Raw genomic sequence first — 25787 nt, 5'->3', positions numbered from 1 at the left:
ACAGGACGGAAGGGAGGGGGGAAGAGGGAGCCCAGGGAAAGGACAGAGGAAAGGAGGGGGATTGAGGATCAGAGTTGATAGGAAGGATAAATGGAGGGAGAGAGGGCATCATCCGGGAGGGGGAGTTGACGGAAGCCACCTTGGGAAAGGAGATGGAGGGTGGAGAGATGGAGGGTAGGGGGGACACAACAGTGAAGACGTGGCAGGGGGCGGGGATGGGAGAGGAGAGGAGCAACCAGGGGGTGAGGGGGTTCGAGACGGCGGGAGGTGTAGAGGATGCGGATATGTTCGAGGAATAGGAGCAGATGGGGGAAAGGAATGAGATCATAGAGGATCCGCGTGGGGGACGGGAGGCGGATACGGAAGGCGAGGCGGAGTGCATGACGCTCAAGGATCTGGAGGGACTGATAGAATTTGGGGGGGGGGGGCAGATATCCAGGCAGGACTGGCATAACAGAGGATGGGACGGATGAAGGATTTGTAGGTGTGGAGGATGGTAGAGGGGTGCAACCCCCATGTCCGGCCAGAGAGGAGTTTGAGGAGTCGGAGGCGGTTGTGGGCTTTGGATTGGATGGAGCGGAGATGAGGTATCCAGGTGAGGTGACGGTCAATGGTGAGGCCAAGGTAGGTGAGGGTGGGGGTGAGGCGGACAGGACGTGCACAGACAGTAAGGGAGAAATCCAGGAGCCGGAAGGAGCGAGTGGTACGACCTACGATGATTGCCTGGGTCTTGGAAGGATTGAGTTTCAGGAGCCATTGGTTACACCATGCAGCAAATAGGTCAAGGTGATTCTGGAGAAGGCGTTGGGACCGTTGGAGGGTAGGAGCGAGGGCGAGGAATGCGGTGTCATCAGCATATTGCAAGAGGTGTACTGGAGGGGGGGGGGGGGGGTTGGGGTATATCTGCCGTGTACAGGAGGTAGAGGAGAGGGGAGAGGACAGAGCCCTGGGGCACACCGGCAGAGGGGTAGAAGGTGTGGGAAGTGGCATGATGGATGGTAACATAGGAAGGGCGGTGGGAGAGGAAGGAGGCCACCAGACGGATGTAGTTGATAGGAAGGGCGTAGGTTTGGAGTTTAAACAGGAGACCGGGATGCCAGACACGGTCGTAGGCCTTTTCGAGGTCAAGTGAGACAAAAATGGCGGAGCGACGGGAGTTAAGCTGGAGGGAGAGGAGATGAGTGAGGCAGAGCAGTTGGTCATCAGCAGAGAAGGAAGGTCGAAAGCCACATTGGGTGTTTGGGAGGAGGTGGTTTTGGTGGAGGTGGAGATGGATGTGCCGGGAAAGGATGGATTCCAAGAGCTTGCTGAACACCGATGTGAGACAGATAGGACGATAGGAAGAGGCATCAGATGGAGGCTTATTGGGTTTGGAGAACATCAGGATACGGGAGGTTTTCCACAGGTCGGGATAGAAGCCAGTGGCAAGGATGACATTGTAGAGGGTGGCAAGGAGGGAAAGGAAGGAGGGAGGGCAGTGTTTGAGGTGGCGGTAGGTAACGCAGTCGTGGCCGGGAGCAGTGTTGCGTTTAGTGCGGAGTGTGAGGCTGATGTCCTGTGTAGTGATGGGAGTGTTAAGTGCAGAAGGTGGGGTGTGGCCCAAGTACTGGAAGCTAGGAGCAAGGGGAGGAACAGAGGTATTCGTACGGTCCATGACATCAGGGAAGAGGGAATAATCAAAGTGGGGATCATCTGGGATGGAAAAAACATCAGAGAGGTGGGAGGCAAAGTGGTTGGCCTTACTGAGGTTGTCAGGAAAGGGACGGTCATTAAGGAGGAGAGGGTACTGGGGGGTGGGGCGGTTCCCAGTAAGGCGGTGGAAGGCAGACCAATACTTGGAAGAGTTGATGGGGAGTGTGGTGTTGAGTCGTGTACATGTCTGGCGCCAGGCTCGGCGTTTCTTCGCAACAAGCAGGTTGCGGATGTGTCGCTGTAATTGCCGGTGGCGGGAAGTGTATCCCGGTCATGAGTGCGGAGAAAAGAGCGGTAGAGGCGGCGGGACTCTCGAAGGAGAAGGACGGCCTGTGGAGGCAGGGCGGGGTGGTGAGGGTGGATGGCTTTGGTGGGGATATGGGTGGCGACGGCGTCAGACAATGTCTGGTGCAGGAAGGCAGCAGCGCAAGCGATGTCATCAGGAGACTGGAGGGTAAGGTCGTGGCCGTCAACCTGGGTGTGAATGGAATCCCGGTAGGCGTCCCAGTTGTCACGGGAGTAATCATGGACAAGTTTAGGAGGGACGTCAGGGCGAGGAGCGTGGCGGGGATGGCGACCGTTAGAGATAGTGAGGAGGACAGGAGCATGGTCACTGCCAATGAGGTCAAGGACATCCGCGGTGATGCGCCCAAGGAGGTTCGGAGAGGCAAGGACCACATCAGGAGTGGTGTTGGATGCGGGCCGGGTGTGCTGAGGCAGGGGAACCAGGTCTCCCTGGAGAGTGGTGAGAAACTGATGCCACCGCCGGAGGTCGGCAGGATCACGGCTGTGGATATTGAGGTCAGCGGCAATCACGTAGGTGGAGAAGGTGCGGTCAATGTGGGCCAGGAAATCGTATGGGATGGGGGTGCGAGGGCGGACATAAATGGTGGCACAGGTGATGGTAAGGGTGGGGAAGAAGAGGCTGAGGGTGAGATGCTCGGCAGGATTGTTAAGGAGAGGTTGGGGCCAGACAGGGAGGTGCTTGAGGTGGCCAATAGCAACTCCGCCACGCGCGAGAGGGTACGGGTTATCGGTGCGGTGTAGAGTGTAAGGAGCCGTGGAGACGGAGAGACGGGGTTGAAGGAAGGTTTCATTTAGGACGAAGGCATCCACGCGGTGCTGACGTAGGGTGTGGAGGAAGAGGAGTTTGTGGGTGGGCAGGGAGCGAATGTTGTGGTACAGGATACGGTATGGTTGTTGGGCCATGGGAGTGGAGAGTTAGACAAGGGTGGTGAGGGGGGTGAAGGTGAAGTGGGCCTGGTTGTGGGAGTAAGTGGCATAGGTGGTAAGATGGAAGATGGAACGGGCAGCGAGGGCGATTTGGGAAAGAGTGTGGGAGCGCTGGAAGGGGTGGATGTTTTGGAGCACAATGGTGGTGAAACGGATGATGTCCTCAGCAGTAGGGGGAGGACGGAGCAAGTTGTTGGGGTGGATGGGGTCATCAACAGGACGGACAGGGACGGTGAGCTCAGGGGTTACTGGTGGAGGTTTCGCTTTACACTTCGAGGAGTAGGTAGGATGGGGTTCATTACAAGTGTTGCAGGAGGGGGGAGAGGTGAGGTTGGGGCAATGCTTGAGGAAGTGGGAAGCTTTGCAGTGGGGACAAGTAGGGGGGTTCTTGCAGGCAGAGGTAACGTGGTCGTTGTAGGTGAGACAGCGTTGGCAGCGGTAGGATTGGACTGGGGAACGGGAGGGGTCCACCTTATGGCGCTGATTGTAGATGAGGGCTCCCTCGGTGAGGAGGCGGTCAATGGAGGAGGAGGATTCAGTGAATATCCGCATGAGAAAAGTCGGCCCGGCATCATTGAAGATGCGACGGGCCGAGCGGATTTCGATGTCGGGCCGGGAGTTGAGTTCCGCCAACACCTCAGCCTCCATGATCACGGGGCTAAGCTTCGTGATCACAGCGGTGAAGGTCGGCGGACGTCGGGGAGGTTGAGGCTGACTGGGAGAGGACGGGGTGTGGTAGGGGGTGAGGGTTGCACGTTGGCCAAATTGGATACGAGGGATGCGGGAGAGGAGGTCGGTGTGGAAGGAAGCATTGGGGGATTTTATGAGGAACGAGTCCTTGCGAGGAATCAGTTGGGAGATGGGAGCATTGGGGCAGTATTTCCGGATGGCGAGAGTGAGGGAGCGGGCATCAAGGAATTGAGGGTCAGGATTGGAGAGGACAAAGGTGTGGGTGGCAGGCGTGGCGGGGGCGGGGGTCGGGGCCGCGTCCATGGGAGTGGGTGGGTCACGGGGATTGGGGGTTTTTTTGGAGGAGACTTCGGGGGAAGGGTCAGCATTCGGGCGCTTGGAAGGTTTTGTGGACACCACTGGGTGGGGAGGGGGCAGGGGGACGGGTTGCAGGGGGAGATGGCGGGGGGCAGGACCACCCTGAGCAGCGGAAGACGCAGACGGTGGGGGCGTGGGTGTCACTGAGACTGTGGAACGTCGAGCAGAGATCCGTGCTGGCTTGGAGCCTGTCGGAGGCGGTGCGGGGAGCGGCGGAAAATCTGTAGCTGTCGATGGGGCGACAGTGATAGGGGAAGAGGAGTTGGGGGTGGGTACAGCCGAAAGTGGCGCAGGGGTGGGGTGGACAGGGAGAGAAGGAAGGACGGGAAGTGGGGTGGAGGATGAGCTCCATGTGATGGTGGTTGGAGCAGCAGAGGGAGAGGTGAAAATGATAGTGGTAGTGGTGGTGGGTTGGGACATGGCGGCGGCGCGCGAGAAGGGCGGCGGCGGCGACCAGACGGCCATGGCGGCGACCGGCAGGCGGCGGCGGCGGCGGTGGCGGCGGCGAGCACCGGCAGGCGGCGACGGCGGCGGCGGCGACCCATCGGCAGCGGCGGCGGCGAGCACCGGCAGGCAGTATGGACGGCAAGCAGACGACACGGCAGGGAAACGGCGGGAATCTTCCACGTCGAAGGTGCACCCTGAGAGTAGCCCAGGCAGTAATACGCTTCGATGAAGAAGAGAGGGAATCCAACCCTCGAATGGCCGCTCCAGTGCTTGCTTCGTCCCGTTATACTGTTGTCCCGCGCGACTGCGCATGCGGCCACAGATGCAAATGCGCCAGAGACTTTGGTCGGCGGCAGAGACGTGCATAATGCGCGAGTTATATCTATGACTCCGCAGTTGATCTTTGTTGGCATATCGATATATCATTGTGAGCTGCACTGTGACGACGTCTTTGCGAGTTTATTACAGCAAGTGCCGGATTCCAGGATTTATCAAGATTGAGACCACTGTCTCTATTAATTAAGTTCATCGTCAAACGAATTTCAATTGCCTCCTTTACTATCGAGTCCCAAAATGACGATGTAGTTGCCAAAACAAGTCGGCTGTGGCAGAGCACTGTATTGATAATTGTCACAGTATGTTGTATGACAACGTCGAAATTTTGGCAACTACATTGTCATTTTGGGACTCGATAGTAAAGGAGGCAATTGAAATTCGCTTGACGATGAACTTAATTAATAGAGACAGTGGTTTCAATCTTGATAAATCCTGTAATCCGGCACTTGCTGTAATAAACTCGCAAAGACGTCGTCACAGTGCAGCTCACAATGATATATCGATATGCCAACAAAGATCAACTGCAGAGTCATAGATATAACTCGCGCATTATGCACGTCTCTGCCGCCGACCAACGTCTCTGGCGCATTTGTATCTGTGGCCGTATGCGCAGTCGCGCGGGATAACAGTATAAAGGGACGAAGCAAGCAATAGAGCGGCAAAAAAAAAAAAAAAAAAAAAAAAAAAAATGTTCACCTTATTCTCTCCTTTGCTGTTTTTAAATGTCTTCTATTGTTTTGTTCTATGTCTTTCGGCTGAAGAGCAGCGCCTATGCTGCTGCCAGCCCGCCCCGATGGGGAATTGAAATACAATAAAGAAAAAAAAAAAAGACTGGAGCGGCAGTCTTGCGGCTCATTCTGAAGATGGCTGAACGTTTTACAGCCGAAATATTAGAAGAAGAGGGAGATTTCTTGCGGCTGCACACCCGAAACTTAATGGAAAAGTCGTTCTTCGTTGCGACGCGATCTTCTCATGACATTTCAATCACCAGTTCTCTCGTGCGACTGCGAAAACATTATGTTGGCACCCAGCTAGATAAGGACAAATGTTCATCACTATAAAATAAGAGAAACCAGGGCTCGCACAGAAAAATTTAAGTGCTCGTTTTTCCTGCGCGCCTTTCGAGAGTGGAAGGGTAGAGAGACAGCTTGAAGGTGGTTATTTGAACCCTCTGCCAGGCACTTTATTGTGAATAGCAGAGTAATCATGTAGATGTAGATGTACTGAAATAACTGCATAAGTGTAACGTTTGTGTGTCTTCTACTGAATGCAACTGAGTCTACTGTCTCGTTACTTATTTTTTTCATTTCAACACAGCTACGGAATTTTCCCTGACAAAGACAACTCAAACTTAACCTATTCATTCATTACCCCAAAATACAAGCCCAACGCAATCTGACTGCTCTGTAGTGACGACATGACTTCAAATGACGAACTCAAATGAATGGCCCTTAATTAGAAGAAATGTTAACAATAACCCATACACTTCATAAGTCACTTACCTCACAGAGAATCTTCATAACACGGACTACAGCAATTACAGCAAGCAACAACTACAGCCAGCTAAATAAAAAGATTTTAACTACTATAGGCTCTAGCTACTAGTAGGCAAATGGTTATCAAAAGAAAGATTTTCTTGAAGAGTAAACAATGTATTTATCAGCTTTTACCTTAATCATGTGACATCCAGTTCCAAAAATTATATGGTCGTCAATAATTCCGCTACCCAAACATTAGCAAATACAACAATCATCATTTTACAATAGATGTCCTACCACCACTGAATCTCCATGAAGTATGCTCGTCCAAACAGTTCTCTCGCTAACTGCTAATCGCAAGTCCGTCCAACCACAGAGTCTCTTACGGAGGCACAGAGCGCTTTCAGTGACATTAATACAGTCTATAGCGCTGTCAACATAGGAACAGGCTACTTACATAGCCCCCTGCTCTCCTCAAAAAATTTTACAAAGTGTTTTGGGCAGTGGTCAGGACTAAGTCGTTAAAATTTTTATATTAACAATATCAAATAGAGCAGATGCACACAAAGGTTAAGTAACATGCTGCTGGTCCATAAAGTAAAAATTCTCACAATCCTAATAATTCGTCAGAAGAGGATTCTACCCCAGTTTTATGTACAAAGGTTGAGCAGTACATGAAACTGCACAAATAAGCAGTGCACAACCATGCAGTCTTGAAGCAGTGTTGTCCTCCACAGGGAAAAACAGTGTTCACTCTTCACATGATGTTTTGAAATGGTACCTTAAGATTGGTAATCGACCACAACAGCGCACACCCACAGCAGTATCAGTCGAATCCTGAAGAACATTGGTAGAATTGGTGGGTCATGACAGAGCAGACCGACTGTAGTCTTAGTAGAGATTATGATAGTGGGCCACCAAAGGTGCAGACCCAATGTAGTCCTTGTAGAGATGGTCAGCAGCTATCCATTGGAGGTGCACTATCACAACTGAATCAGGATAATATAGCAAGTCCATGAGCCCGCACTGTGTAATCAGTACTGATGCCTATTACAAGTCCCTGAGCCACCACTTATGTACGTACAGTTTTGTTTTGTTTTGTTTTGGAATATCCTTACAACCAGCAATGCTGTTAACCAGTCCCTTTGGAAATTTGTGGTAAGGTCTCATGGGACCAAACTGCTGAGGTCATCGATCCCTAAGCTTATGCACTACTTAATCTAACTTAAACTAACTTACGCTAAGGACAACACACACACACACACACACACACACACACACACACACACTCATGCCCGAGGGAGGACTCGAACCTCCGATGAAGGGAGCCGCGCGGACCGTGACAAGGCCCTGCGTGGCACCAGTCCGTTGCTGAATTATCAACACACGTGTAAGCACTAACACAGTCATATAATCTCTGAAATTTGATACATCTAGTATGAAAAACAGAAAAATGTGTGCAGTAAAAAGAATTAATACTATTTATCTAACTTTGAGAACTGCTGTCTATATAATTACTGTTTTACAGCATAAGAATATAAATGTAAAGAAAACGTTATTATAGTAAAGGACATGATAATACAAACAACATTTGTAGCAATATAGGCTTTACAAAAAGAATAGAAATAAGCATATACACGAGTACTACAGGAATTATGACATAAGTAAATAAAAGAAAAATGAAAATATCAGCAGAAGCAATTTGACACATGAATATTAAAAGAGAACATAACAGGATAAATTCTGTCTGAACATCTTCCTAAAATGAAGGACATGGTTCAAAAATAGATTAGGTATGAGTATAACGGTATTCCTCATCATAGTGAATACAGCTGGTATTAGAAGGAAAAAAAATTGTACCAAATTTATCTTATCAAGTAAACACAAAGAGATACGAAGAACCCAAAGACTCAAAAGTACAGACGAACATATCGGAATGACACAAAAGGAAAGGACAGGATCTGTTTTCAAGTGTAAATATGTCAAAGTGTAAGTGTAACATTTGATACTGCAGTGCTTGTAATGTACATTGTATAACTCTGTTTCATTTTCCTCTTTTCAGTAAAATCCCTCATACTCATACATCCTTTACTTTCAACCAAAACTACTTCATTCCCAACCAAAACTTCATTTAATTCTCGCAGACCTCTATTTTTTCAACATTTGTTTCCACAAATATCCTACCTAGGCCTACTGTCTGTATCTATACTTCCAACCAGTGCTTATACTTCCATATTTTTCTTACCGCATCGTTCGTTTCCAAGAAAAACCTATCTAAACTTGTTTCCACTATAACCTACTTATATCTATTCAATTCGTCTTTAAAAATTTCTTCTTCATTATACAATACTCTTTGACCAGAGCTTTTCATTATAGCTTCCCAATGCATTTCTTCCCAACTCATCACAATTCGTTTTCTTATATAGCATACTTCCTCTTAAGCTAACTTAAATCTACTCAGTTCTGATAAATAAACTAGAGAACGAAGCAATGAAGCACCACAAAATAATTAACACGAATGACAAAAATGCAAATTGACAAAGCAAGGAGCAACATATCTAAATTAGTAAAGTGAATACAACAATACAATTAATATAAGGTAATATGCAGCAAACAAGAAAATAAATCAGTGGTAAAAGTGGCTTAGCACAGTAATACAAAGTACAATTTCAGTAGGGCACTGCCTGAGAAATTGCAGCAGGAAATGCAATAACTTATACCTAAACATGACAAAGCACAAGCAGAAGAAATATTACAGTAAAGACAGCAATGCAGACAAGAGAAATATATGTGTAAGTTAACAATAGCATGTGTGCATCTGTGATCATGAAAACTATGGAAAGTGCCAGCACAAGGAACAAGATCCATACTATCTCCCATGTTAAATGCAACGATTCTATGTCACATGTTAACATTAAAGTGGTGCACCACAACAACTTATTCTACCAAAAAAAATTCCCAAGTTCTTCAAAAGAAAATTATTGTTCTTTCCTTTCCAAGTGCTCTTCTTTCAAGGATGTGGATCATAAAATTATTATTTAATGAATCTGTTGACAGAAAGTGTTCACATTAGCATATGTATTAAATTTTATTTTACAAACCCAATGCTGCAGCGCAGCCAGAAACCAGATATCAAAATAAGCAAATATGTACAAAGCAAAGCATAAAAATATCACTCAGTAGCCTTGTGGCATTTCACAAGTCAGAAGAAATTCTCTCAACTCTCATAGAGATACACTAGTCATAATCAGGTGGGTATGCATAAGTATATTTTTAAATTCATAAGCAGTAAGCAGCACAAAGTACAAACTCCAAAGTGTAATCATATGTTTCCAAGTAATAGTGTATGTCGTGTTTGTGGTGTGGTCTGCAAAGAAATGTCAATAGCGAGGTCGACGGCCATTCTTTTCTGCAGCTGTGCGAGTGCTTGCGGGAGCGCTCACACAACAAAAGGAGTATTTCAAGACAGCTAGCATGCAGCTGAGCGCAGCAGAACATTACATCAAGGTCACATACAAAATACATCACTCAAAGCTTTCATGATGTCACAATGGTTCCTAAAGTAAATCTGAAAAGTTCACAAAATCCAAAGTACAATTTTCTAAATGTGAAGTAATACCACTGTGAGGTTAACTAGACATATGTCAGAGATGTAGTAAGAGTCTTTATTTCTGTCCGTTAAATGACCTGACAGCTGTGTAATTCTGTGTTGTAGAACATGGTACCGATATATAAAAGCCGGCCGTTGTGGCTGAGCGTTTCTAGGCGCTACAGTCTGGAACCGCGCGACCGCTACGGTCGCAGGTTCGAATCCTGCCTCGGGCATGGATGTGTGTGCTGTCCTTAGATTAGTTAGGTTTAAGTAGTTCTAAGTTCTAGGGGACTGATGACTTCAGATGTTAAGTCCCATAGCGCTCAGAGCCATTTGAACCATTTGATATATAAAACTGTATAAGCAAATACCGTATTAGCTAGGGCTCCTTGCGCATGCCACACTCATGTAACACAAAGTAGGTGCACCCCTGTGAGGGAAAATGTAATTATACCTCAGATTTAACAGATTAAACCTGCGGAATGAAATGTATCACCAAAAACCTCAAATAACTGTCATTAGCGCTAAACTATGCTTCTTGCTGTAAGAAAATTTCTGTCATTGCTTTGCGGTAAAAATGCGCCAAGTGTCGTAGTTATCGTCGTCCATAAGGAAAGTTCTCAAAAAATCCATGTACTTACCTTGTCATATACAAAAATAAAGTGCTATGCGTATAAACGTATAAATATCGTAGTTATTACGTTCATTGTCGTGACCTTGAGAAGACAGTACTCTAAGGTATTGATGTGAGACTGTGCCAACGAAAAACAGATACAGTGTAAAAGCAATAATGAAAATTGTGTCACTCTTCAGTAGCGTCGTAATATAATCGTGTATCCTGCATCTGAAATGACCTTGGCAACGTGTCCAACTTCATGTCAGAAATTTTTAACAAAGGCGTTGGATACAGACCGTCTAGTGGCGTTGCGTAACGGTGTGAAAGAAACAAATTTTGATGTGAGTTCAACAGCGACGAGAACGTACGAAAATCCATTAAGTCTTTTGACAAGGGGTCTCAGAAGATCAGGAGCAGCTATTTCTTTTAATGTAGCAGGCCAAATAGGAAACAATGGAGCACGATGTGAGATGGAAGGTGGTTTAGCTTTTTGGCAAAGTTTACAAACAGACAATACTGTCCTAATTTTCTTTTCCATATTGTTAAAATAACAAGTCGCCCGAAGAAGATGATAACATTTTCGTGTACCAGAATGTGCGTAGCTGAAATAAATTTACCAGACAAGCTTATTGACAAAATCGTCCGGAATACAAAATACCCACATCCTGTCATCAACAGTGCAACGTTTGGAGAGTATGTTATTTCTAACCAGATAATAATGACGAATCTGCGTGTGTGTCTTCTCATGCCATTTACTTTTAATATCTTTCCAAACCGGATCCTTGTCTTGCTCATGAGCAATGTCCTTTAAAGATGCAGTGAGGAAATTTTCAAAGGCTATTTTTTGAATGCAAAGAATACTGAAATTTTTCTCAAGGTTAGCTTTTGTGTTGCTTTTCTTAAGGCCAGCCGGTGCAAGTGATAGTGCGTCCGCAACGAAGTTTTCCGTAGCAGGAATGTAGATTATTGTGAAGCGGAATTCTTGCAGAAACTGTGCCCAACTTTTCAATCTCTCATGATTTAATTTTGATGACATTAGAAATTGTGATACTCGATGATCACTATAAACTTTTACATGTTTGCCAGAAAGAAAGAAACTAAATTTGTCAAATGCTCAAACGATAGCTAGAGCTTCCTAAACAGTGACGGAATAATTTTTCTCATATTTTGTTAGCACGCGGCTAGCAAAAGCGATAGTTTTCTGAACAGTAATGTCATTTTCTATGGCTTACTGAGATAAATGAGCACCAAGACCAACTTTAGAAGATTCTACGCTAAGGCAAAAGTCTTGTGACAGATCTCGGTGAGCTAAGACTCGGCAAGACTCACCGGAGGAGAATCACCCCTCTGAAGATGTCCAGCGAAGCTCTGGACGAAACGTTAGGAGCTGAAGAGTTTCATGGACCACGACCTTACATCCTGGAAGGTTTACCAGAAGATATTGACTTACATTCGTTGCCTAAATTTATTTCAGCGTCGTGAAAGTTTAAAATTGCTTTACACTCATTCAAATTCAAAAACTCTACACCTAATATAATCTATGTCGACAACAATGGAACAATAAGAAAATTCATAATAAACCAGTGGCTTTGACAAATGAATTCTAAGCTAGTGTGTTGGCGTACATCTACACTTTTTTTCAAAAATTGCACCTTGTAATTTTATCTTACATAAAGTACATGTGGGGCAATCGTTCGATTTGTTACATTTACTGAAAGCTGCTTCACTAATTACCAAAATAGGACTGCCGGAGTCAAGTACTGTGGCAAATTTTCTGTCATTTGTTGTGATGTGAATTACAGGATGCGCAGTATTGTTCTATTTCATGTCATGTTCCTGGAGTAAAATGTCCCTAATGTCTTCCATTTTCACGTAATTGATAGTCATGGCAGCTACGGCGTCCACTTCACAAGTACGTGTTGTTGCTGCCTGCGGTGCGAGTCATTGTCTATTATCTCTTTGTTGTCGCGCGTCGTTCCTGGCATTTGGAGGTGTAATTTCTACAATATCATCTTGTCTAGAGGGCCCTGCCCTATTTGAATTCCGCCAGTTCTGATTAAATTCATGTCTGTTGCCATGACTATAGCGTCTGTCATCTTGTCGGTAATTTCTGTAATTTATTTCTTGTCGATTAAGTGGTGGAGAATTTCTCGCGGAATCGTAATTACGACGTGGACTGTTGCATCTGACGTTATTTTGTTTCCCTTGATAATTATGATTCTGGTTCCCATATTGTTTATTTCTACGGTTGTCTCTGTCATAGTCATTACCACAGAAATGTTATCTTTCTCTGTAAGTATTGTTATTCTGTCAACGTTTGTCGTACAGGTGATATCTGTTTTGGTCAAGATTTGCGTTATTAGCCTTGTCGTGTCCTGTTATTGTTTTCCTTTCGTTTTCCAATTCTTGCAAATGTCCCTGAAAAGTTTCGACATCAACTTTACAACCTCCAGCCAAAATAATATGTCTTAAAAGTGTTCAGTCAATTTAATTAAGCAAATGCGCATAAGTTCCGAGGGGATGTATGGGTTTGACAAAAACTGATTCTTGTGCAACATATCTTCAAAATATTTTACAGGGCTGTACAATTCAGACTGTTCGAAATGTTTCATCATTTTAATATTGTATTTTACTCGATCTTGAGTACCTGAGACCAATATGCAGATATGCATGATAAAAATCTCCTTCACTGTGACATTCGCGAATAATCTATCGCATTCATACCGCTGGCTCATTTTCTAAATAGCCACACATAAATTTTAATCTATGCTCTAATGACCTATTAGGAGGAAAACAGTGGAAAATTGATGAAGCCAAGCTTGTGGATGTATGTCATTACTGAAATTCTTGAATGTTTTAAATTTACGCCTTGTAGTGAAGAGCTTGTGCGCTGCTCGTGGTCTCGCGGTAACGTTATCGCTTGCCGAGCACGGGGTCCCGGGTTCGATTCCCGGCGGGGTCAGTCTCGAGATGATTGGGTGTTGTTGTGTCGTCTTCGTCATCATCATTTATCCCCATTACGGTCAGAGGAAAGCAATGGCAAATTATCTTCACCCTAGTAAGAAGGTGCGGGTCTCCCGCATCGTTCCCCTACGCTCTATAAAGAAGCAAGGGACTTTATTTCCATTTTTCCAATTAAGAGCTTATAGTTAAAGTCGTCGTGACTAGAGTCGCAAATCGATTATTCTTACGTCGTGGCAGAGGTTCCATGTCAAGCCTCGGTGCACCTTGCCAACTCCTTTCAAAATCTCCGAATTACCATGTGTTATTACTTTGTGGCTTTTCCGTATTTCTGAATCCTTCTTCCCGTGTTGGAGCGTGAGTATCCTCTGAAATATGTAATTCTTGTATCACCAGTGCCAACTGATCTTGTACTTCCCACCTATCTCTTTTGTGCTGCGTTATGATTTTTTTTCTGACTATGTTTGAATTTCCTAGTTTCCTCGTAATCCTCTGTGTCAGTAAGGGCTACCGGTCTTGTATCATTCAAATCATCATCTACCTTCGTAGATAAATTTGTTAACTGATCTGAAACTACGGCAACTTTTTCCAATAATGTGCTGATTGCCTCTGTGTGTTTTTCTGAACCAAGGTTTAGAGCGCCCATTTGTGTCGTAATCGTATCTACTGTGTCCTTAAAGTTTTCCGGATTTTTTACAAGTTGCGTGACTGTTTCGGTACATGCAACTGAGCCAATTTGAGCCTGCAAGGTGTCGTGATTTTCGTGTACAGTGGTCTGCAGTTCTTTCATGGCTGCTTGATTATTCTGTAATGTGTTTTCATGTCGAGAAATAATAGGCTGAAAATGCTCACAAATTTGTGTTTTTACATCTTAAGAAATTTTTTGATAGTTCGACTGGATTTTGAGTATCTCAGCTGTTAAATCTTCACGTGTTTGTTCGAGTGTTTCTTTAATTTCGTCACCTTTTGAAGTTGTTGCTGTCTTTCTTTCTGATTTTGTTCCATTTGTTGCCGTATTCGTTCCTGATTATGTTCCATTTGTTGCTGTATACGTTCCATATTTTGTTCCAGTTGTTGCTGCGTTCGTTTCTGGTTTTGTTCCATTGTGTCTAGCTTTTGAAGCTGTTGCTGTATTCGTTCGTGATTTTGTTCCATTTGTTGCTGTGTTTATTTCTCTGTTTGATCAAATTTTTGAATTAACTGCAGTAACAATGCATTAGAAGGTCCAACCACAGAGTCTCTTACAGAGGGCGCAGAGCGCAGTCAGTGATATGAATACAAACTCTAGCGCTGTCAACATACGAACAGGCCACTTGCAACGTACCAGCATCTCACATTTGCAATGGCTTATCTCGTTCTTAAATTAACCAGAGATCTTCTAGTGTCAATAAGTTAAATATGTTACCTATAAAAATCTACTTCCGAAATTTGCTTATCCACATTAATTACTTTTTGGTATTGCTATTTTTTCCCTCAGCATACAAAAATTTTAGGATTATGAGTAGACTATCGCGAATGTTTGATGATTTGTCTCGGTTTCCAGTCATCTCTCGCATCACTATGTTAGTTCTGGAAACACATTTGAAATCCTGCCTTTACAGTCCCATTCGGAGTAGGTATTAAAATCCATGGAGAAGAAATAAAAACTTTGAGGTTCGCCGATGACATTGTAATTCTGTTCAGAGGCAGCAAAGGACTTGGAAGAGCAGTTGAATGGAATGGACAGTGTCTTGAAAGGAGGATATAAGATGACCGTCAACAAAAGTAAAACGAGGATAATGGAATGTAGTCGAATTAAGTTGGGTGATGCTGAGGGAATTAGATCAGGAAATGAGACACTTAAAGTAGTAAAAGAGTTTTGCTATTTGGGGAGCAAAATAACATGATGGTCGAGGTAGAGAGGATATAAAACGTAGACTGGCAATGGCAAGAAAAGCGTTTCTGAAGAAGAGAAATTTGTTCACATCGAGTATAGATTAAAGTGTCAGGAAGTCGTTTCTGAAAGTATTTGTATGGAGTGTAGCCATGTATGGAAGTGAAACATGGACGGTAAATAGTTTGGACAAGAAGAGAATAGAAGCTTTCGAAATGTGGTGCTGCAGAATAATGCTGAAGATTAGATGGGTAGATCACATAACTAATAAGGAGGTATTGAATAGAATTGGAGAAAAGAGAAATTTGTGGCACAACTTGACAAGAAGAAGGGACAGGTTGGTAGGACATGTTCTGAGGCATCAAGGGATCACAAATTTAGCACTGGAGGGCGCCGTGGAGGGTAAAAATCGTAGAGGGAGACCAAGAGATGAATACACTAAGCGGATTCAGAGGGATGTAGGTTCAAATGGTTCAAATGGCTCTGAGCACTATGGGACTCAACTGCTGAGGTCATTAGTCCCCTAGAACTTAGAACTAGTTAAACCTAACTAACCTAAGGACATCACAAACATCCATGCCCGAGGCAGGATTCGAACCTGCGACCGTAGCGGTCTTGCGGTTCCAGACTGCAGCGCCTTTAACCGCACGGCCACTTCGGCCGGCAGAGGGATGTAGGTTGCAGTAAGTACTGGGAGCTGAAGAAGCTTGCACAGGATAGAGTAGCATGGAGAGCTGCATCAAACCAGTCTCAGGACTGAAGACCAAAAGAACAACAACATCGAAGCTGTAAACATCTCCCACTGATATACTCTATTCTCACGTCCACTCCATTATTACAACTCACAGCAACATTCTGTCTCGTTCCGTACAATAAACGAACTATCAGGCACTTCTTACTTATTAACATACTCCAGGCATCTTTCCAGTTGCTCCAGCGCTGCCGCTAGAGCCTTCTTTCGCTGCTTCTCGTAGAGCTCCTCCCACATCCATGCATTCCACGATCTTTCCGAAAACTCGTCCCGAATAGTTTCTTCTAAGTTGTAATTTTCAGTTGTCTCTCATGCGTATTCTGGAACCACTACAATCAAAACAGATTCTGTTCCCATTTGGGAAAAATATTTTTTATATCTCTTTATCGTGAATATTTTTTTCCTGAAAGCGCCATCTAGCCATTTGCTATAACCAGTATGAATCACACGTCGTTCGTGAGCGTTTCAGTGTGGACTAGTGAGTGCTGGTGGCGGCAGCCGATGTTTGGGCTGCACGTAGCGGAGGCACGCTTAGTTCTGTTAGTAGAGACATAGGGCAAGTCCGGGCTAATCAATACTGCAGTTGTGAAGTTACCAGTCTAACGAAAAGCTCACTTTTAGAAATACCCAAGAGTCAGCCCCGTAGATTTCGCTCGCCTTCCTGTTCACTGCCAGTGCCACACTAGCGCGGACTGCCTGCCAGTTTATTGCTTGAAGTATGTATGGTCAGATATTCTGAAACACGATTATGTGCAAGTAGTGCTCGTTAACTAAGATAAGTGAATCTTATCTAGTGCTTAACATCAGTCACTTCCAGCATCTCAAAAAGCTGTATTTAATGTTGCCCCTTGGGGCAAACATGACCGCTTGGGCTGTTCCATTTCCTCCAAGGTTATTCTCGAGGCTAATAACATGTTTGTAGACAGGCATGCGACGGCGGCGTTGACGATACACACGTCGACGAGGTATAGTGCTTCAATGCTGTTGCAGATAGAAGTCACAGCGGAATGGTTCCGCTGGCGTGCACTGCCCGCTTGTATAGAAGACGAGTGACCTTGATTACGTAACGCGCTGATAACGGACTTAGACTCTGCAGGCACCAGCAGGAGTGGCTTATCCCGGACGCGCGCTGTAGTCTAATTAGCAGCGCGATCCGTTAGTGCGTCCGGGCCCTGGCGCCGAGCCCAGTCGGGCGGGTTGCGTCACCGACTCGCTAGGCGCTCAGCGGGCAGAGCGGCACTATGTCTCGGAATTTTTTCAAACTGTTGCAACCTTGAGCCCCCGGTTCGCGATGTACGCTCCCTGGCTTCAGGGGTCAAGGATAACACTTTATTAATAATTATAGTACAAAGTAATGTCTCCAGTAACAGTTACAGCGAAACTTCCTGGCAGATTAAAACTGTGTGCCGGACCGAGACTCGAACTCGGGACCTTTGCCTTTCACCGGCAAGTGCTCTACCGACTGATCTACCCAAGCACGACTCACGCCCCGTCCTCACACCTTTAATTCCGCCAGTACCTCGTCTCCTACCTGCTGTGGTCATCAGTCCCCTAGAACTTACAACTACTTAAACCTAACTAACCTAAGGACATCACACACATCCATGCCCGAGGCAGGATTTGAACCTGCGACCGTAGAAGTCGCGCGGTTCCAGACTGTAGTGCCTAGAACAACTCGGCCACTGCGGCCGGCAGTTTCATATCAGCGCACACTCCGCTGTATTGTGAATATTTCATTCTAACAGTTACATTTTCTGCAAGTACACAAAGTCCTACTGTCGCTACTGGAAATTCTTGCAGTGGTTGGTTTACCCTAGCCATCGTTCGTTGTGAAAATGCCTCCCTTCCTGGACTTGAATCTTTCGCCGATAGAGATGTCATCGCATACAAGATGTGGCATTGTGGTATTGAAAAAATACATGTATGGATGAAAGGACTTGATGTACTTGCAGAAAATGTAACTGTTACTGGAGATATTACTTTGTACTATAATTATTAATTAAGTGTGATCCTTGACCCCTGTAACTGGGGAGCGTACATCGCGAACGGGGGGCTCAAGGATGCAACAGTTTGAAAAAATTCCAAGACATAGTGCCGCACTGCCCGCTGAGCGCCTAGCGAGTCGGTGACGCAACCCGCCCGACTGGGCTCGGCGCCAGGGCCCGGACGCACTAACGGAGCGCGCTGCTAATTAGACTACAGCGCGCGTCCGGGATAAGCCACTCCTGCTGGTGCCTGCAGAGTCTAAGTCCGTTATCAGCGTGTTATGTCATGTTTACTGTTAAAATATTTTGTGCTGTGTTTAACTGTAGTTGTAAATTTCACGTGACTTCTGTTTAATTTGGTCCGAAAGCACACGAGTCACTCATCTGTACAAGATTTACGTACCTGTTGTTGCCATGAAGGTTGTTAATGTTCAGACGCACTTGCAGCGACCGTATTAACGCAGAACTGTGTCCACTGGAGTCAGTACTTTGTGCTAAGGTGATTGTGATCTGTTCTTTGTATTTTACTTCATTACAGTAATTTGTTGTGTACACCGAGTTACTTGACAAATGGCTCTGAGCACTATGGGACTTAACGTCTGAGGTCATCAGTCCCCTAGAACTTAGAACTACTTAAACCTAACTAACCTGAGGACATCACACACATCCATGCGCGAGGCAGGATTCGAACCTGCGACCGTAGCGGTCGCGCGGTTCCAAACTGAAGCACCTAGAAACGCTCGGCCACTCCGACCGGCAGTTACTTGACAAAGCACGGTTGTAAGTTAACAAGGGACAGTTGAGACCAGGCTGCAGCTGATCCTTGGCTCAGTCCAAATTTGTGTATCATCAGTGCCATTCTGCCTTGCAGTGCAACGTGCTCCCTCATCCCTGGAATTAACAGCTGCAATTAAGGTGCTTGTGTATAGCCATATTGAGGCTCGGATACAGTTGACCCGGTGAGTAATTTACTTCCTTGAACAGGACTATCTTCAGGATTTAATATATTCTTTAACATCTTACTTCAGCACTAGGCGTTGTACCAGTTCAGTTAAAACTTATGCCTTAACCAAAACTTCTTCTAATATTTTATCACCCCACTGAAGTACCTGGCAATAACCCTTTATTGCTAAAGCTCTTGCGTGGAATGGTGATTATTCCAAAATTTTGACAGACTGCTTTAATGTTGGCTCTGTATTTTACATTTAGCGTTGCATGTCTCACAGATAGCCTTGGCTGTTAAATATTGCTCGCTCTTTCCTATTGAAGCGCGGGCGACGTCATGTTATTTTCCTCGACTGGCACGGGTATATATTGTTTGAATATGAGTAAGCAGGGAGGGCTTAATCCCTTTAATGGCATCGCACCTCACGGCCAGTTAATGTGTAACTTGAGGTCATTTTAATTAAAGATGCTGTGTTTCTTTATATCTTTAGCTGATGTACGTCACCTTTAAGCCATATTATACCTTTTAATACTGTTTAAGTAAATTTCTGTTTTTTTTAAAAGTGACATGCGTTATGCCTAGTCAAGTTGTCTCTCTTTGGTCCTATTTAAGCAATTCCTGTCTCTTAAGACTGACATATCTCACATTTGGCTATTTGGTATCTTCGATTCGTTTAGGTGAAATCTTGCCTTTCTACAAGGTGACACATGTCACGTCTTCATAAATTGTACTTTTATTCTGTTAAAGTAAACGCACATTTTGTTTAAGGGCTTTGATGCTGGTAGAGTAAATGCCCATTTAGTTTAAGGGATGTGCTTGTCCGTCTAAGTTTTGGAATACTTTTGTATAGTAAAGTTTGATGGGTTTTAGGCCAGTGATCTGGGCTAGTACGACTAATGTTTTGGTTAAAGAGAACTTTTAATGATTTCATAAAAACTGGTTATACCGAAGAAGAATTAATACAAAAGGAAGATTTAAAAATTTTTGGGAAGTTGTCTGAATAAAAATATTTTTGTTTTGGTGTTCAGTGTTTTTTCCTGCCAGCAACTTACCACTCCCCTCATCCGCTGCGCTGCCATTTCATTGTGTTATATCGAAATCTCCACTTATCACGAAGCCAGGTATGAGACTTCATGCTACTGAGCAGTATGGATATCTGCCAAATCATTCCACAAATTCCAAGGTACGTCTTACGTTAAGCTGCCTTTTGGACGCAAACAGTAGAGAAAATAAAAGCATTTTTAATCGCCAGCTGATATGATGATTTACTTAGGCACTTCAGGAAGTAAGTTACACATTCTGGAAATATCCCCCAGGCTGTGGCTAAGCCATGTCTCCGCTATATTTTTTCTTTCTAGAGTGCTAGTCCTGCAAGGTTTCGCAGGAGAGCTTCTGTAAAGTCTGGAAGGTAGGAGACGAGGTACTGGCGGAAGTAAAGCTGTGAGGACGGGGCTTGAGTCGTGCTTGGGTAGCTCAGACGGTAGAGCACTTGCCCGGGAAAGGCAAAGGTCCCGAGTTCGAGTCTCGCGCTGGCACATAGTTTTAATCTGCCAAGAAGTTTAACCTATTTACTTCGTGCTGTGTGCTGTCGTCCAGTATAAGATGCATAAACGGTAATTAAAAGTAAGACGGGAACTATGGAGGTTCGGCAAACTGTATCTGTGAGCTCTGAATCTGAAAATCTGTGGTAGGTGAGCTGGTGGAGCATCGGATCATTGTACAAAAGGTCACAAGTTCCAAACCCACAAAAAAAACACTAATTGCCAATTATTTTAACAGATTACGCGTGAAATTGTTTTATGAGAGAACATTTTTCTTTCGTAAATAGGGACGTTCTAGAATTTGTAGCAATGTTCTTTTGGCAGTCTGCTTTGCCTTCGTTAGTTGAAAGTAGCAGGGTACATTTGTATAGCTAGGTGTGGCGTTATCTATACAAATGTTCTTTATAGGTTTCCTACTTTCAACTAAAGGAAGAATAATGTTCTCCCATTTAACAATTTCACACGTAATCTGTTTAAAAAACACACACACAATCAGTGGGTTTCGAACTCGGCACCTTTAGCACGATCATCTTTCGCTCTACAAACTCATCTACCATAGGTATTCACATTCATCTCTCACAGATATAGTTTGCTTATACTTCATAGTTCTGGTGTTACTTTGAATTAGCATTTACGCATCTTCTACTGGATGACAGCACACAGCGCAAACTAAATTGATACTCTTTTTGGTCGATACTCTATCGACATACAAACCTGAGTGTCTGACATCTGGAGTTTTGGGTGTTAGCTTACGTTCAGCTATGCTAGCTGTCCTTCGAGGAACACTCGCTTTCAGGTACCTGGTTAACATTTGCACATGGGCTTCCTTTTCGCCAACCTCAGTCCGCTGTCTCCGAGGTACCAATTAAATTAGCACGCTTACCGTCCGCAGATAAATGATACATCATGTCTTACAGAAGGTTGCCCTCTTCTAAGCGCTCGATAAAGCAGATGGATCACTCCATATATGAAAGATAGATACGATATCATTACAGTGAATAGATTATTTGCTAATACAATTTTGCAGTCGGAAACATCACGATTTAAATAAAACTAAAATTCGAAATATATGTCCTTAAGCAGGCAGAAATTCGTACGTTTAAATACACCTACTTTTGCTCCCTCGGCCAGCATCAGCATTCATACTCCTCAGCACTTGATTTGATTCGGTTATGGAAACCAGTATTAGCAGCTTAAATTCAAAATGGCGGGCGTCGGAATTTAATTTCGATGTTGTGCAAATATCGAACAGCGCGATCTAATTACTCGCATGCATGGAGGTAGCTGTGAAATCCAAAACGACTTTCTCGATGCATGCAGGTTAAACGGGGTGCATGAAGGGATTTAACGGCGAATTAAGCTGACACATGCAGAAATTTAATTACGGTTATACAGTTTGCAAACACAGTATCGGTCCGTGTTAGACAGGGGCAAATAAACTGGCCAACGTGAATGAGTGCCGTGGATTTGCGCACCTCAACACGGGGATAGCACACCTGCCGTAATCTGTGATTTGCATTGTAATTGTACAAAGTGAGTACTAGCTGCCACGTCCATAAGGCCCTTAACTGCCCTCTACTACAGTCATTGTTTTTTTTTACTTTTGTGTAACTGCGTATAGTCCTTTGTTTTCCATTACTCCTCCACCCTTATTATAGTCGAAGGGAAGGATGGTAGCGATGAGGTCCTACTGTGAAGAAATTTTCCGGGTGATTTACACATTACTTTTATTCAATGTGCTAGTCATTTGTTATCTTTATATCTCCATGCGATGTATAGTGTGCTGGACAGGGTTTTTAGAACTCGCATGTTCCAAACACCATGTAAAGAATGCGGCGCTATTCTTACGTGTTAGTGAGAAAATCTGTTGCACTAACTGACGATTTAGTTGATCTACGAATGTCAACCCTGTCAAAGTTTTGGTAACTTCCAATGATTAGTGTCTAACATCATTGGTTGTTTATTCTGACATGATCAAGGAGTGTGAATGAATGAAATTCAAAATGTTTATTTGACACCAAAAATGGTTGTCAAGCCAGTCACTAAAAAAAATGAAACTTTATAAAGCTTACGTAATTAGTTACGACGCACTGAAAATGACGACTCAGAGCTTTGAAACTAGTTACGCAACCTTTTTAAAAGTTCATTGCTTTAGTGACTGTGGCTTGACATCCGTTTGTTGTGTCAAATGAACATTTTAAAAATCATTGGTTCAATGGTACATGTATCAGCTTACCAACTATTTTTATTGTAGTTTGTCCACATTTTTCTATTAGTTATGTTTCGTGTAAAAACAGTTGGGTAACTGCGTGCAGTGGGTAATCGTACGATTTCGTATTTGAAGTTTATAGTAAGCAACGGCTTCCTACTACATTGTCCTATTGTAATAACTGCAAGTAACAATCGAGAATAAGGAGACAGGCACCGTTTGAGGTGTCGAATGCTCGAATATGAGACAACTACAACTGGCCACTTTCTTATTACTTTCAGCTGACAGAAAATAAGAAGGTTTTTTTTAATTATTATTAAAATACATTTATCTAATGATATTGACGAGAAAAAAGTAGCAACATCAAAAAATAGCTAGAGTAATGAAATTTCGGGAATATATTTGTCTAGGTAACATATTTAAGTGACTAACACTGCAAGATCACAGGTTAATAAGAGCACAATATAAATCTTTGCAAATGTAAAACAGTGGTACATTAATACGCGGTGTAACCGACATAATATTGAATAAATTGTGTTGTATAGGTCGGATGTCAGTTCGCGGGATGGAGCTCCATGTCTATTACACTTGGTCGGTCAATACAGGGACAATTAACGCTGTTTGTGAATGACGCTGGAGTTTTCGTGCGATAATGTCCCACATGTGCTCGATTAGAGCAGGCCAAGGCAACACGTCGACACTCTGCACGGCATGCTGGGTCGCAACAGCAGTATGTGGGTGAGCTTCATCCTATGGGGAAACACACACTGGAATGTTGTTCATGAATGGCAGTACAACAGGCCGAATCACCGGACGGACGCACAAATTTGCAGGAAAATTGCGTGGGATAATTACGGAAGTGCTCCTACAGTTGTTCGAAATTACACCCCAGATCTTAACTTTAGGCGCAGATTCAGTGTGTCTATCAGGCAGACAGGACGTTTTCAGACCCTCAACTGGCCTCCCTCTGATCAAAACAGGACCATCACTGACACCAAGGCAGACCCAGTTTTCATCAGAAACCACAATAGACTTCCACTCTGCCCTCCAATGAGCTCTCGCTTGCCTTATGGGGGTTGTTTGAAGTCAGCTTCTCGTAGAATTATCACACAACGTCGTTCGCACTCAGTGAGGTGGTAATAATGCCGTCTTTGTCGTCTTAAATGCATTCTTGACCTACATCAACTCACCATGTCCAGGATCAAAGGCATGTAACGCTCACGACCATTGCAGCGTGTATTAAAAAGAATTGTTGAAATGGCTCTGAGCACTAAGGGACTTAACATCTGAGGTCATCAGTCCCCTTGAACTTAAAAAAAGCACTCCGTCTTCAGGCCACAAGTGGCCCATCGGGACCATCCGACCGCGTTGTCATGCTCAGTCGAGGATGCGGATAGGAGGGGCGTCTGATCAGCACACCGCTCTCCCGGTCGTTATGATAGTATTCTTGCCCGAAGCCGCTACTATTCGGTCGAGTAGCTCCTCAATTGGCATCACGAGGCTGAGTGCACCCCGAAAACTGGCAACAGCACATGGCGGCCCGGATGGTCACCCATTCAAGTGCTGACCACGCCCGACAGCAATTAACTTCGGTGATCTCACGGGAACCGGTGTATCCACTGTGGCAAAGTCGTTGCCCCCTAGCACTTAGGACTACTTAAACATAACTAACCTAAGGACACCACACACATCAATGTCCGAGGCAGGATTCGAACCTGCCACCGTAACGGTCACGCGGTTCCAGACTGAAGCGCCTAGAACCGCTCGGACACAATGGCTGGATGTATTTAAAACAAACCTGATTTGCATCCTCATAGTGTGGTTACCAGCGCCACTCTTGTTCGACTGGAGCGAAATTTGAATAGACATCATCTTTCAATGTAGAAATGCGTCAACTAACTTTCGTTTATGCCGCACGTGTCCTTCATGGTACTGAAATTTTTCTGTCAGTTTATGTTATTAAAACCGGCTGTTCTTTGCATCGTTGTACGGATTTGCTTTTTAAATACACCAGTTTAGCAGACAGAATCTGATAGCGTTAGTATGTGGCAGCAGACTGAAGTTATGATGCGCTTAGAGCGAACAAAGAAAAATGCTCAAATGTGTGTGTAATCTTTTGGGACTTAACTGCTAAGGTCATCAGTCCCTAAGCTTACGCACTACGTAACCTAAATTATCCTAAAGACAAACACATCAGTCCCCTAGAACTTAGAACTACTTAAATCTAACTAACGTAAGGACAGCATACACATCCATGCTCGAGGCAGGATTCGAACCTGCAACCGTAGCGGTCGCGCGGTTCCAGACAGAAGCGCCTAGAACCATTCGGACACAATGGCTGGATGTATTTAAAACAAACCTGATTTTCATCCTCACAGTGTGGTTACCAGCGCCACCCTTGTTCGACTGGAGCGAAATTTGAATAGACATCATCTTTCAATGTAGAAATACGTCTACTAACTTTCGTTTATACCGCACATGTCCTTCATGGTACTGAAATTTTCCTGTCAGTTTATGTTATTAAAACCTGCTGTTCTTTGCATTGTTGTACGGATTTCCATTTTAAATAGACCAGTTTAGCAGACAGAATCTGATAGCGTTAGTATGTGGTAGCAGACTGAAGTTATGATGCGCTTAGAGCGAACAAAAAAAAATGCTCAAATGTGTGTGAAATCTTTTGGGACTTAACTGCTAAGGTCATCAGTCCCTAAGCTTACACACTACGTAACCTAAATTATCCTAAGGACAAACACACACACACACACCCATGCCCGAGGGAGGACTCAAACCTCCGCCAGGACCAGCCGCACAGTCCATGACTGCAGCTCCTTAGACTGCTTCGCTGAGAGCGAACATGTCTGCAACAGCGAGAAAAGAAGCTGAAATGAAGAAAAAAGTACTTAATGAAATCAAACAACAGAGTGGATGGAAGAACAAGAGTGGTAAAGCTGTGCTTCGGTGCTTTACCGAGAAGCCATAAAAAAAAGAGTGACACAACCATAAGTGAGGAAGAAACGTCGAAGTCGTAGGAAGGATTATTGAGACAAACATTTACTAGCGCATTGACACCTAGTAAAGAA

The 25787-nt window shown here is 44.4% G+C and overlaps 1 pseudogene; it reads right to left on the bottom strand.

Annotated features, from left to right (window-relative positions):
• Nucleotides 1-24227: 24227 nt before the first annotated feature.
• LOC124596921 lies at nt 24228-24345 on the bottom strand (annotated as a pseudogene).
• Between the last annotated feature and the right edge of the window lie 1442 nt (nt 24346-25787).

This window comes from Schistocerca americana, chromosome 2, assembly GCF_021461395.2.
Source record: "Schistocerca americana isolate TAMUIC-IGC-003095 chromosome 2, iqSchAmer2.1, whole genome shotgun sequence".
NCBI classification, from domain to species: domain Eukaryota; kingdom Metazoa; phylum Arthropoda; class Insecta; order Orthoptera; family Acrididae; genus Schistocerca; species Schistocerca americana.
The sequence above is the reverse complement of the archived record's forward strand: the minus strand, read 5'-3'. Positions and strand labels throughout refer to the sequence as shown.